Source organism: Oryctolagus cuniculus, chromosome 9 (genome assembly GCF_964237555.1).
Source record: "Oryctolagus cuniculus chromosome 9, mOryCun1.1, whole genome shotgun sequence".
NCBI classification, from domain to species: domain Eukaryota; kingdom Metazoa; phylum Chordata; class Mammalia; order Lagomorpha; family Leporidae; genus Oryctolagus; species Oryctolagus cuniculus.
This window is the reverse complement of record NC_091440.1, coordinates 82,490,068-82,503,326: the sequence shown is the minus strand read 5'-3', so window position 1 is coordinate 82,503,326 and position 13,259 is coordinate 82,490,068. Positions and strand designations below refer to the sequence as shown.

The 13,259-nt window shown below is 47.4% G+C and overlaps 1 protein-coding gene across 2 annotated transcripts in view; it reads left to right on the top strand.

The window, feature by feature from the left end:
• The first annotated feature begins 1,772 nt into the window (after positions 1-1,772).
• Positions 1,773-13,259, top strand: part of FRY (FRY microtubule binding protein) — a 492,126-nt gene continuing 480,639 nt past the window's right edge. Inside the window, exon 1 of one of the 2 annotated variants that reach the window (XM_008273531.4) lies at positions 1,773-1,969. The gene's annotated coding sequence lies outside the window, so the exon portion shown is untranslated. The remainder of the gene's footprint in view (positions 1,970-13,259) is intronic. The other variant, XM_070049049.1, reaches the window with a different exon arrangement.

Here is a 13,259-nt window from a genome sequence, read left to right as displayed (position 1 = left end):
AGCTGAGGTCAGTGCTAAGTTTTCTCCTAGGCTCTGCAATATTTCTGCTTCCCAAACAAAACGTAGATAAACTGCAAGTATAAAAACAGGTTTCCGGGGCTGTGGCTCATACAGCTTGGAGAGCTCCAGAGTTCTCTGCATTTCTACGGAAGTTTCATAACTTGAATGGCTGACAGTGTCTACAACAAGGGGTCCTCACTCAGGAGGCTCTGAGTTCTGTTGGAGTTCCATCACCTAGAAACCGCAGAGCCTGGAGCACATCCCCCGCCCACCCCGAGTTTTGCTGGTGAAAATCTAAGAAAGCTGGGTGTGGATATGGGGGGTGGTGACTACTGCTCTCTTATGGGATGTCAAATTGGTTTATACAAAGATCGTTCACCAAAATCACACACTACACATCAGGGATAGGAAAATCCCCTGGGAGAAATCCAAAATTTACTCTCTAATTCCTCCACGCCCATTGAATAGAGCTCTGGCCCATAGGCTTCCTTTGTCCTGGGAGTAACTGCCCAGCTTCCCCGCCTGCCACGCCCCTCACAGCCAGCTACATCAGCTAACTGCTAAAACACTACCTGATATGCCAGCCTCCCTGAGCGTGCCAAGGTCCTCCTTCCATCTCCGTGCCTTCACGCCTGGCACTTCGCGTACCTCCCTCCAGTGACTCTTAGTTTATAGACTGCCCCTCAGAAAGCTGGGAGCTCTATGCAGAGAGAGAGGGGGATGCATTCATCTTGAGTCCCAGGTCAGAGGAACTTGGTAAGGAGGGACACGTTTTCCTGAATGAATGCATGGATGCCAGGAGGCAAACCAGTCTCTGTCTTGCAGCAATGTGTGTGTGTGTGTGTGTGTGTGTGCGCGTGGCTTTTCTAACAGAATTATTGAGATACAATTCACACACCATAAAGTCCACTCTGAGGAGCTACAATTCAGTGGGCCTTAGACTATTCTGTGGTGTGCAGCCATCACCACTAACAAGTTGCAGAACATTCTCACGGCCCTAAAAAAGAAAATTCTACCCATTAGCCAGCTCCTCTCCCATCCTCCCCAGGAACCACCCACCTACTTTCTGTCTCCATAGATTTCTAACTAGTTTCTTGCTTCGTAGGACACATGGCCTCACGTATTAGAATGTGATCTCTTCGCATGAGCAGAAATAAAATCTGAGAGCGCTCTGATTCAGCAGAGAAGTACAGAATCAATCTCCAATTAGCTTCCATGACCTTGGACAAGTTGTTCAACTGGATTTAGTTTCTTCATGAGATACAGAAGTTTCAAAGGTGTGCAAGGGCACCTTCAGGTTCAAAAACAAGCACAAACAAAACCCCCAAACACCATCACCGCCACCACCAAAACCCTTCTGGCTGTAACTCCCGCACCGCACCCTCAGTAGCCTGTCCCAAGCTTTCGTAATAACTGCCGATATATAAATAGGATTTCACACCGCAGCTGCTGCTTGCGGTGGCCACTTCCCTCCCCGGGAAGAGCCCTACACAACACGTTTGCTCTTCCTTTTCTCTTCGGTCGTCTATTTATTTCTGGGCTGGCAAAGACAGGGCAAACTGCAGCGCCCAGGAGCGCAGGCTCGGCGCGCCGGTGCCCGCAGGAAGCCGCGCCCAGCCCGGGACCCCGCCCTGCGCGGCGCCCCTGGAGAGGCCCGCCCGGGAGGGCCGCGCGCCGAGCGGGGGGCGTGGTCAGGGGCGCCCGCAGCCAATCCGGGCGGCGGCGCGTCCCGGGGGTCCGCGGCTCGCCGGGCGCGCAGGGGGCGGGGCTGCGCTTGACAGTGGCTGTCGCCGGGCAGCGGAGCCCGGGCGCAGCGATCCGAGCGCAGCGCGGGGAGCGCGGGCGGCCGCGGCGACACCGGGTCCCCACGGCTCGGGCTCTGGGCGCAGCCCAGGCACCTCCGGTGACGGCGGCGTCCGGACGATGCTGCGGGTCCCCTCCGGCGCCGGTGTCCTGGCTTCTTCCTAAGGTACCCAGCCTGGCTCGCCCCCTGGTCCCTGGGAATCGCCGCGCGGCGCGAACGGCTTTGTGAATGGCGGGGCTCCGCGGCCCCGGGGGTGTGGGCGGTGTGCGGTGGGTGGGGCGGCGCGGGGCTGCGCTGTCTGGGCTGCTTTCCCTGCTCGGAAGCGGGTGGGGGCGGAGGGCGGCGGGGGGCGGGGAGGGCAGTCTCCGGCAGCAGCTGACGGCATCCCCAGGCTGCATCCTCCTCCTGCCTCCATGTGGTTTGAAAGAGGTTTTGTTGCGGGAGAAAGTTTGGTGCCCTCGATAAGGGCACACGGGAACCCGTGCCACTTTCTGCCCTGAGCAGCACTGCTAACCTAGCAGCTTCCTTGGTGGGAACCCTTGTTGGGGAGGGGCTCCCTGGAGACAGCATGCAGAGCCCACACTTGCGGCTTTTGCTTGAAAACAGCGCAGCAGGCATGCAATGGCCATGATCTGTCCCGGTGGGAAGGACCCGACCAACTCAGTGCTCTAAGAGCTTCAACAATTGGAACCGACCTTTCCCTGTAATTAAAGAGCCCCAAACCCCAACGCGCCCAAGGCACCGGTGATTACTTCTGTCCATTCTTCCTGTTGTCTAATTGCCCCGGGCTTTCGGTCCACCTTCTCTGAGGACACACACCTGCACCTAAGTGTGTGGCAGTTGGGGGCCACCTGGAAGGGTGACGGGGCCTGGAACAGGGATGCCCAACACCACATGCACTTACTCGAAGTGGGATGAGCCAGATGGAAATTGCTTTCCAAAACTTCCACTAAGGCAGACGAAGAATGATTAGAGTTAGAACTGAGTTTTACACAAGACTGTGGGAGCAGGCTGTTATCATAAAGTAGCTCACGGTAGAGGCGGTAACCTGTATCATGGCTTTTGAATTAGCAGACCCGCGAGGACTGTGTGTTCAATTCTGTTTTTAAAATCTCCTGTTTCCGAAAGGCAGAATCGTAGAGAGATCTTGCTGCTGGTTCACTCCCCAAATGCCCACAGCAGCCAGGGGCCAGAAAGGCCAAAGCCTCCCATGTGCGTGGGAGGGACCCAAGTAATTGAGCTATCACCTGCTGCCTCCTAGGGTGCATCTTAGCAGGAAGCTGGAATCTAAAATGGAGCCAGAGCTTGAACTCAGGCACTCTTTAATGGGATGTGGGCAACTCTAGTAGTGTCTTAACCACGGTGCTGAACACCCACTCCTGAGGTCTATTAAATTCTAATATATTGGTACTTTTCTGATCACAGATGTGAATTTTCAGATTTTATTTTTCCTTGTGAGAACATATTCTTGCCTCAAGACAACTTCATAAAACCTTCCAGACCCCCCCGCCCTTGGCCAAAGGCATCATGTTCTGAGCCCATATGACTTACCCTCACAGCTGGCCACATTAGCAAGTGTCTTACATATACTGTTACTTTAATTCTCACAGTCACTCTAATTTCTGCTCCAATTTTAGAATTGAAAGAGTAAGTGATAGAGCTGGGGTTTGAATCTGCACCTGTTTGCCTGTCTGTGCTCTTGTCCTTGCTCTATGCTGTCTTGTAGCCCTACTTGAGAGAGAGAGGCCTTTTGAATATACACTGGGAAATCCATATACTGTCTCTCCGCCTTGTGCATCAGACTCTTTCATAGAGTGTCTTCTCCCTCTGGGAACCTGCACTGTGTGCATATGCACCTGAGAGGCCAGACAGGGCCTCCGCAGCCTCCTGACACCTGGTTTCCAGCATAGAAATCAGATGGAACTCTCCACACAGGCCAGTTGCCCTCACTCCTTCAGCTAAGCTCATGCTGGAAGATAGGTAAGTAGCATTTAAGGAGCAGTCTGCCCTCTCGGCCATCCAAGTCTATTTCGGCTCTGCGCATGGAAGTGCACCCTGCGGGCTGGCAGCAGCACAACCCAGCAGTGTTCACACTGGCACTTGCATGCTCCTGTACCAACTGTCAGAGGATTCCTGACATGAGCTGGCCTACTTAAAAGCAGAGACTGAAAGGAAGTCAGTGATATTAGTTCAGGGAATTCCTGAATTCACTCCTGCTCACCAGAAAGGAAATTCACCTAGGGCCCTGGGAACAGGCACCAGGTCTTCAGAGTAGGAAATGCCACATACGTGATGCTGTCTGTTGTCAAGACTATTGAAATATGTGTTCGTCATGTAGAAAGCCCCTACCTATTCCTGACTACATTGTTCGCTTTTATACCAAGGCAGCTGTCACTTGACTAAATACTGTGGAACACTGATGTCACAGATATGACACACTAAGTGTTGTAGCTGTGCTTAAAAAATGTCTAATCTGCAGCCATTGTTTATCATTTCTCTTTCCTGGGGTGTGTGTGTGTGTTCTCTTTGTTAGTATAGCTTTCAAGTCTCTCTGGTTCCAAATGATTTGCTTAGCATTATGCTTAAAAAGAAATCAATGCATTTTTTGAGCTGTGACCAAATGCTGCCTAGAAACGTATCCTTACAGTTGGTGTTTTATTCATGTTACTGTGGTGCTAAGAATCTTAAAGTCCTGTATGCATGCTTTGGGATCTCAAATGGACCTTCTGCTCCATCCTGTGTAGCAGTCTTCACTTGAGCTTAGCCCACAGCCCCAGAAACTACCCCCTATTTTCTCTGAACTGTTAAAATCTGGAGCAGCACCAATTAAAGTTGAGAAAGTGGAACATGAGGTTTGCTCATTGTCACGCTGTTTCTCCAGAATGGAACATATGCCAAAAATGTGCTTTTGAAATAGGAGGAAATAGAATATGTTAAATGATGAGTGATCTGCAAAACTATATCATATTATTGAATTGGGACATTTTGCCTGAAGTTGTGCATGTACAAATACTTCAGTAACTAGAAACTGTCTAGAACCAACAAACTTCCACTCTGCGTTTTTCAAACTTCTGATTGACTAGCAATCCATCTTGTTTTTCATACATCATCAAATCTGAAATGCTATCAGTTGTAATATGCAGCATTATTTGTATGCTGCAGGAGAAAGGAGAAATAGTGCCAGCTTTTTCATGACATATCTCTTTAACCCTGGTCTTCCATGACACAGCATGAACAGGTCACACTGCCATCCTTGCTTCATCAATGTTGGTAGGTTTTTGGGTGTTTTGTTTTGTTTTGTTTGCAGGTTGTTTTAGTAGCACTGCTTGGGATGTGATGAGCAATCTATTTACATGAGTCTCAGTAACAAACTACCACACAGCTTCATCAATTTGTGTCTTTCTTCAGTCTGGTAAAGCTTTTGAATCTTGCTTTGCAAGATATAATGGAAATGTAAAACAAAGATAATACTTATGCCCCAGTGCTCAGCTTGGTACCTTTATGCATGCATAGCAACGTCTCCTTACAGTGCCAAGTCATAGTGTAATCTTTTTGAAAACCATTTAAATGGCGATTAAGCAGAACATTTTCAGTGCCAACAGTGCTCATAACTCAGTAGAAATGAAAACAAAATGAGTAGCTGTGACCAAGTTTATGCACAAGCAAGGACATGGCAACTGTGTCTTGACTGCTACCAAGTGGTCAACAGTTTTCTGTTCAGGTGGAGTATCACTTTTCCAGAACACCTTGGGCCAGCAGGTCTCAGATCTGGGAGCTTTTTGGGTTTTGGAATATTTGATAGACTCTATCAAGTGAGCATCCACAGTCTGAAAAGCTGAAATCTGAAATGCTCTAGATTCTGAAACATTTCAGTGCTCAAGGAGTTTTTGGATCTGGTAACCTGTCAGGGTTTGGATTTTCAGATTAGGGATGATGAAATTTTTCTATTTATATTATGACACATCCTGAGTTCAGGGATGTTAAAATTTGTGTGTGTCGGGGGCACCTTTACCAGTGCAGTATGCTGACCTGTGCCCACTGAGTATCACAGTCCTGACCTGCCCACCTTTGTGCATGTGTTCATCCATCTGTCCGTGCAAACTGCCATTCCTGTGCTGGACGCCACTCTCAAGGAGGGAAGGACTTTTCCTGTCTTGTTTTTTATGCAAACACTCAGGGCAATGTGTGACATGGTAAATCTGCTCAGCAAGTTTCTATAGAAGGAGTAAATGAGTATCCTTCCATGGAAGGCATGGGACACCTTGTGGAGCTTACCACCTCTGGCTGGTTAGACGTATGATTCTCAAATCATGACATTGACAAGGATGCTAAACAATCAACAATGTTAACTCCTTGATTTATAGAACTATTCAAAATCTGTGGTGCTGTTACAAAACTAGTTTGGAGTGAAAGAAATTCCATGGTAGCTTTTTTTGATCTTTGATCTCCAAAGGAATTTATGTTGACTTGTGTCTTAATTCTTCTGTATGATCCTAAAGCATTAGTTGCTTGGACTCTCTGCTTAATCCAGTTTCTTGAACTTGTCCTATTGTACACCTAATTCATGGCAGCATCAATGGGAAACACCTTTTCCTTCAGAAGAGCATCCTAAACAGAAACTGAGAGCTTGTGATCTTGGCTGGATAGGAAAACACCCCAAAGGCAGGATGGCACTTTAAAAAAAATGCATATGGTGGAAAAATTCAGAGTCAGGGATTTCAGAGTCAACATCTTTTAATTCCATTTTCCACAAATGTTTTTGAGGTATCCTCATGTCTACTTAAGGACTTTGCTTTATAGTCCAGTATTTTTTTAAAATTTATTTATTTTAAAGTCTAGAGTGGGAGGGAGGTGGGAGGGAGGGAGGGAGGGAAGGAAGGAAGGAAGGAAGGAAGGAAGGAAGGAAGGAAGGAAGGAAGGAAGGAGAGAGAGAGATCTTCCATCCACTGATTCACTCCCCAGATTGCAGCAAAGGCCAGTGCTGGGCCAGGTCAAAGCCAAGGACTTCAACCAGGTCTCCCATGTGGATGGCAGGGACCCAAACACTTGGACTATCTTCTGCTGCTTTCCCAGGCCATTAACAGAAAGCTGAATCAGAAGTGGAGCAGCCCGGCACATGAACCAGTCCCATATGGAGTGTAAAGACCATCTTTATATTTTGACCTTGAGTAGCCCACTACATATGGTTAGGACATATACTGTTGAAATTGGGACAGTGACAGGAATGCTAAACGTTACAGAGAAAAAGACAAGAAAGAAACCTTGCTGGGTATGACAGCTTCCATATATCAGTGCCTCTGCTTCCCAGCTGCTGCCTGGCCAGGCAGAATGTACCTCTCCAGCAAGGACAGGAAGCTAGATGCAGATGCCAGCTAAAGGCATAGCAGGGAGACCAGGTTTACAGCCAGCTCCGAAGCAGTCCCAAGGATCAGAAATGAACTAGCACTGCCCAGATAGCCCCGTAGTCTCTGAGTGCAACAGAGACACACCTGGCTTCCAGTCTAGTGCAGCATGGGACTTCTGAGTACATAGCTGACATATCGAGGTCACTTGTGGGCTTCTGAGGTGCATCCCGTCCACTCAGGGGAGGATAAATGATACGGGCAGAGGGCCCTTACTGCCCATCTACAAGTGCCGGTGAAGTAATGCGTGCCAGGAGTCATGAAGAGACATGGTGAATAGGCCAGAGCTGGCTGGCTGCTGCAGTAGAAATAATTACTCATTAAATCTTTTCAGTTATATGTTGCAGGAACTCACATGAGCCAGACAAGATGATATGAATGACAACACCACAAATTTTAAAAACTTGTTTACTGAATACAGAGAGTGGTATGAAAGAACCAAAATAATCTTACCTGCTAATTCTGTAATTAGGTTAGGACGTTTTAGTGCTACTCAGGACTTGTTTTAACCAGGTGTGGTAAGAAATACAGACACAGAAATGACTGTCATGAAATAAGTTTATTATACTCAATAGTGTGCCAGTTGCAAGAGGCATGGTACACCACGCGGAGGGGACACAGAGCAGCAGCAAGGTCATTCGGAGGCAAAGGGGGTGAGGGTGATGTGGGCAAGAGCCTTGATTGTGCTTTCTGCAGAGGGGGAACAGGTGAAGCAGGTTTCGGATTGGCTACTTGGTATAACTTCAGCAGACAGAGAATACAGGGCGGGCCCCCATTGTCTGTTACCTGGCCCTGGGTATGGAAGGGGAGCACTGTGCCCAGAGCCTGATCCAGGAGGTGGTGAGTGTGTACTGCCAATGGTTCAGTTTGCATGAGGGTGAACTTCTCAGGTGAGTCCTTCACCATCTCCAGGCATTGGCTAATCCTGGGGGAATCGGTCTTTCCAAGAGCAGCGATGCCTCAAGCTATCAAAACATCAGAATACAGAAAATAAAACTCATGGTTAATACAAAGGGATTGGAAAAAAATGGTTGGTTAATGAATTAAGCCGTGTACACATTGAGTATTTAGCCAAAAGTGCACAAACGCCTGGCTGAGGGTCTGACACATGGTACTTATTCAGTAAACATTAATTAAGTCTGAGTCATGCTGCCAGATGGTCTGACCGTGCTAACACAGTCCTTGATGGGTACCATAGTCAGGTGTGCAGTGTTTATTTTGAGAAAAAGAGAAAAGGAGAAACAGTACTATACACAAAAGATCCCCCAGACGCAGGGTGAACCACCCAGGATGAAAAGGAGAAAGAAACACTCATATCTTTTAACATATTAGTGAGCCTTAAGCAAATCATACTTAACTGGGAGATCTTGAAATCTGTAAGATAATTATATACTCAAGATAGTTCCTTATTCACTGTGGATTTAGGATATCAGTAAAAATCAGGCAGCATGAAAGTCACATGTAACTTTTTTTTTTTGAAGATTTATTTTATTTATTTGAAAGAGTTACAGAGAGAGGTAGAGAAAGAGAGGTCTTCTATCTGCTGGTTCACTCCCCAAATGGCTGCAGTGGCCGCAGCTGAGCTGATGCAGAGCCAGGAGCTTCTTCCATGTCTCCCATGTGGGTGCAGGGATCCAAGGCCTTGGGCCATCCTTAGCTGCTTTCCCAGATGCATTAGCAAGGAACTGGATCAGAAGCGCAGCAGCTGGGACTTGAACCACTATCCACATGGAATGTTGGTGCCTCAGGCCTGTGCCACAGCATTGGTCCCACATGGAACTTTTAAAAGGGTTATGTCTCAGGGTCACATTCGAGTAGCAGGGTGAATTGTGTGTTACAATTTTTGTGTTTTGGAGGAGGGTTCTAAGTGTGGAGTTATTCAAGAGAGTGTGAGACATTCTTTTCTCCTCAAGACATATCTGTGTTAATCAGATGATGTAAACCAATGGTACTGGGAAGGGTTACATGAAGGCATTGAACAGCAACCATGGGGATGACAAGCCTAGCACCGAATGTTTAATATGCCCCTGCGTTAACACTAATGGAGGGTGGCAGTGAATGGGAAGGACATGGGGTTAGATTGAGGCCATTACTTACAGTGATAAATGGCAGAAGTGCATGAAGGTGGGAGTGTTAGAGCTCAGAGCTAAGTGAATTAAATGCCTTGATGCTTTGGTCAGCCTCATTCTTGTTTGGTTAATGATTATAGCACCTTTAAAGTCCTGTGGCATTTCCTTAGCATCTTAACCTTGCATGTTAAGAAATAATAAAGAACACACACGCAGGAGGTCAGTCTGATGATCTAAGACAGGTAATTCCTTGACCGTGAAAGTGCTGAGATGGCCCTCTGCCTAGGTGCTTCCACCGCGTGACAGTGCACACGGTCTCCTTTGCCTTAGCTGTGTTGGTGGAAATTGTTCTTCCCAGGAGCACAGCTGCTCCCCCATCGTGCTTCCATCCTGACATCATCACTCATTCACTGAAGTGGCAGTGTCAGCCTGCACTGGCCAGTGCAAGCAAGCACAGCTGGACAGTGCTCGGGTTGATCCGCCCTGGTGATGTGTAGCTTTTAACCTAATATGTGGTTTTCACCCTCGGCTTCTGTGGCCTTGGAACTTCTGATGCTATACATAATTAGGACTATTCAAAGGTGACAGTACACAAAAGTGACGCCTAAGTCTTTTGCTTCCTAGAGTCTTCTTTATGTTTGGCGTTTAAAGTGAGACCTCATAGTGGAGGCAGCAGGTAGAGTGGGGACAGGTTTGCTGGAGCTGTTCTTTTTGTTGTCATTGAAGATTTATTTATTTGAAAGGTAGAATTGTAGAGAGAGGGGAAGAGAGAGAGATCTTCTATCTGCTGATTAACTTCTCAAATGGCTGCAATGGTTAAGGCTAGGACAGTCCAAAGTCAGAAGCCAGAAACACAGGAACTCTATTCAGGTCTGCCCTGTGGGGAGCAGGGGACCAGGTACTTGGGCCGTCTTCAGCTGCTTTCCAGGTGCATTAGCAGGGAGCTGGTTTGGAAGTGGAGCAGCTGGAGCTCAAACTAGTGCTCCGTTATGGAATGCTGGCTTCACAAGCAGTGGTTTAACCCCCAGTGCCACAGAGCTGGCACCTACTGATCTTTTCATTGATTGTACTAGTAAATGAAAATAATGGTAACTATCCTTCAGCCACTACTAAAGAAGATAAATTGTAGGGTGTTTATGCAGAAACCACTTGAGGCATAATTACGTAGACTGGTGGTGTGTCACATCAGAGTAAGCTACTGCCTGTGAAGTTCACAGATCATATGAGTGCAGGTTTGAATCCTGACTGCTCCACTTTCAATCAAACTCCCTACTAATGTGCCTGGAGAGGCAGTAGAGGATGGCCTGAATGCTTGGGCCCCTGCCATCCATGTGGGAGACCTGGGTGGAGTTCCTGGCTCCTGGTTTCAGGCTGGCCCAGTCTGGCTGTTGTGACCATTTGAAGAGTGAACTAATGGATAAAAGATCTCTATCTGTGTCTCTTCCTCTCTCTCTGTAACTCTGCCTTTCAAATAAATAAGTAAATATTTTTTAAAAAAATTTAAAGCCGTAGTTACATATCAGAATTTTATTCTCTTTGATATCTTTCAAAATAGTAGAAACAAATTCAAACTAAGATTTTAGTTTGGACAATCAATGACACTGTAGTATATTGGACAGTGTTTCTGCCCTGGTTATATCTCTTTTAAATATAGTTTTCTAGGCTGGCGCCGCGGCTCAATAGGTTAATCCTCCACCTGCAGCACCAGCACCCCGGTTCAAGTCCCGGTCGGGGCGCTGGATTCTGTCCCGGTTGCCCCTCTTCCAGGCCAGCTCTCTGCTGTGGCCCAGGAGTGCAGTGGAGGATGGCCCAAGTCCTTGGGCCCTGCACCTGCATGGGAGACCAGGATAAGTACCTGGCTCCTGCCTTCGGATCAGTGTAGCAAGCTGGCCATGGCGGCATTGCGGGTGAACCAATGGCAAAAGGAGGACCTTTCTCTCTGTCTGTCTCTCTCTCACCGTCCACTCTGCCTGTCAAATATATATATATATATATAGTTTTCTAAAACAACATGGAAGGTACTGAATTTTCTTTCCAATCCCCAAGAAATGTTCACTTCTGCCTTGTTTTTTCTTCTGTGGGAGCTGGAAAGAGAAAGAATCTCTGTGAATACGGCCTAGAAATGGAGAACAACTTTCCTGATCATCAGAATGATCGGAACACAGGCTGGGAGGTGTCTGGAACCAGGATGATGCTTATATGTTTGGCTCTCTATATCTCCATGTTTCATGCTCACAGATTCAACCAAGCTTATATATGAAATATTTGGGAAAAAACTTTCTGTAGAAAACATGTGTAGAGTTTTTCCTTGTTGTTATTCCCCCATCAATGCAGTAGCACCCATTTATATCACATTTACATTGTGTTAGGTATCCAAGAAATTTAGAAATGATTTAGTGTATACAGGAAGACGGCATGGTTTACATGCAGATACTGTGTCATTCATAGAAGAGACCTGTGCATCCCTGATTTTGGCATCCTCGGGGTATTCTGGATCAGTCTCACAGGGATGCTGAGGAGTGGCTGTACTGAGCATGTGTTTGGAATGGAAAGATCTTTGACTCACTGGCCTGGAGTTGCTGTCTCCTCAACCACAGAAAAGAAGGGCATCTTTGAAGGCTGAATGGTTGACTTCACACCAAGGCCTTTACAATTCTCCCTTTACATCCTCTAATCCTAACAACGGCCTTCCTGGCAGATCCCATTAGTGTCTCTATTTTATGGATTAGAACATTGAAGAACAAAGAGGTTAAGTCTTTTTCCCAAAGTCACCTGTTTGCCAGTGCAGAGTCTGGGAGAGGAACCCAGATGCATGCATGGAAGCCCTGCATCCTGCTCCCGTGGTGTGTGCTCACATGTCTCCACCTGAGGGTCCATCATATCCACTGGGCAGGTTTGTCCAGTTTGTGAAATGATCTGTACCAAGTAGCCCACTGCTGGTGCAGCTTTGATGGCTGCTTTTGGAAATGGCTGTAATGTTGGGCCGGCGCCGTGGCTCAATAGGCTAATCCTCCACCTTGTGGCGCCGGCACACCGGGTTCTAGTCCCAGTCGGGGCGCCGGATTCTGTCCCGGTTGCCCCTCTTCCAGGCCAGCTCTCTGCTATGGCCAGGGAGTGCAGTGGAGGATGGCCCAGGTGCTTGGGCCCTGCACCCCATGGGAGACCAGGAAAAGCACCTGGCTCCTGGCTCCTGCCATCGGATCAGCGCGGTGCGCCGGCTGCAGCGGCGGCCATTGGAGGGTGAACCAACGGCAAAGGAAGACCTTTCTCTCTCTGTCTCTCTCTCTCACTGTCCACTCTGCCTGTCAAAAATAAAGAAAAAAAAAAAAGGAAATGGCTGTAATATAAAGGTCTAGTGAAAATCACAGGAATTTTTCTCTCTTCCATGGCTATGGCAGTCACCCTTCCCGACCTGTTCACCATCACACACTGCAGAGCTTCCTTACTGGCCTCCAGAAGTCCCGCGTAGACAAGGACCGAGCCTCTCTCCTTGGCAGGGGTGACTGGATGGGTGGAAAGCAAAGATGACAAAGGGAGGACATTGAAAGGGAGGGCGTTAAACAGCTTTATTCTCTGCAGGAGGGCACACCCACTCAGCAGAACAGTGGAATCAAAGCTAGCAAAAGTAGAACCCAAGAGAAGTTTCCACTCAACATGCTGGTGCCAAAATTGGAAAAATTGTCATCTTTGTTTACTATCCTGTGAGCCTTGGGTAGCTGTATCTTTTCAAGTGAGAAGAAATCATACACAGCCTCTGGTTTACTATTGAAGCAGTGATTAAATAGAAAGGTTCCAAGATCTTAAGTAATTAAGTAGATCTTGAACATTCTTGCAAAGATACTGTAGCCAATGAAGCCTACATTGTATCTCCTTGTTCTTTCCTTAAAAAGATCCTGGGGGCAGCCACTTGGGAGTTTTTAGAAATGGATTGTCAGAATGCTCTTTTAGTCTCAGAGAGTATGTGACACCTGATTGACACATTTT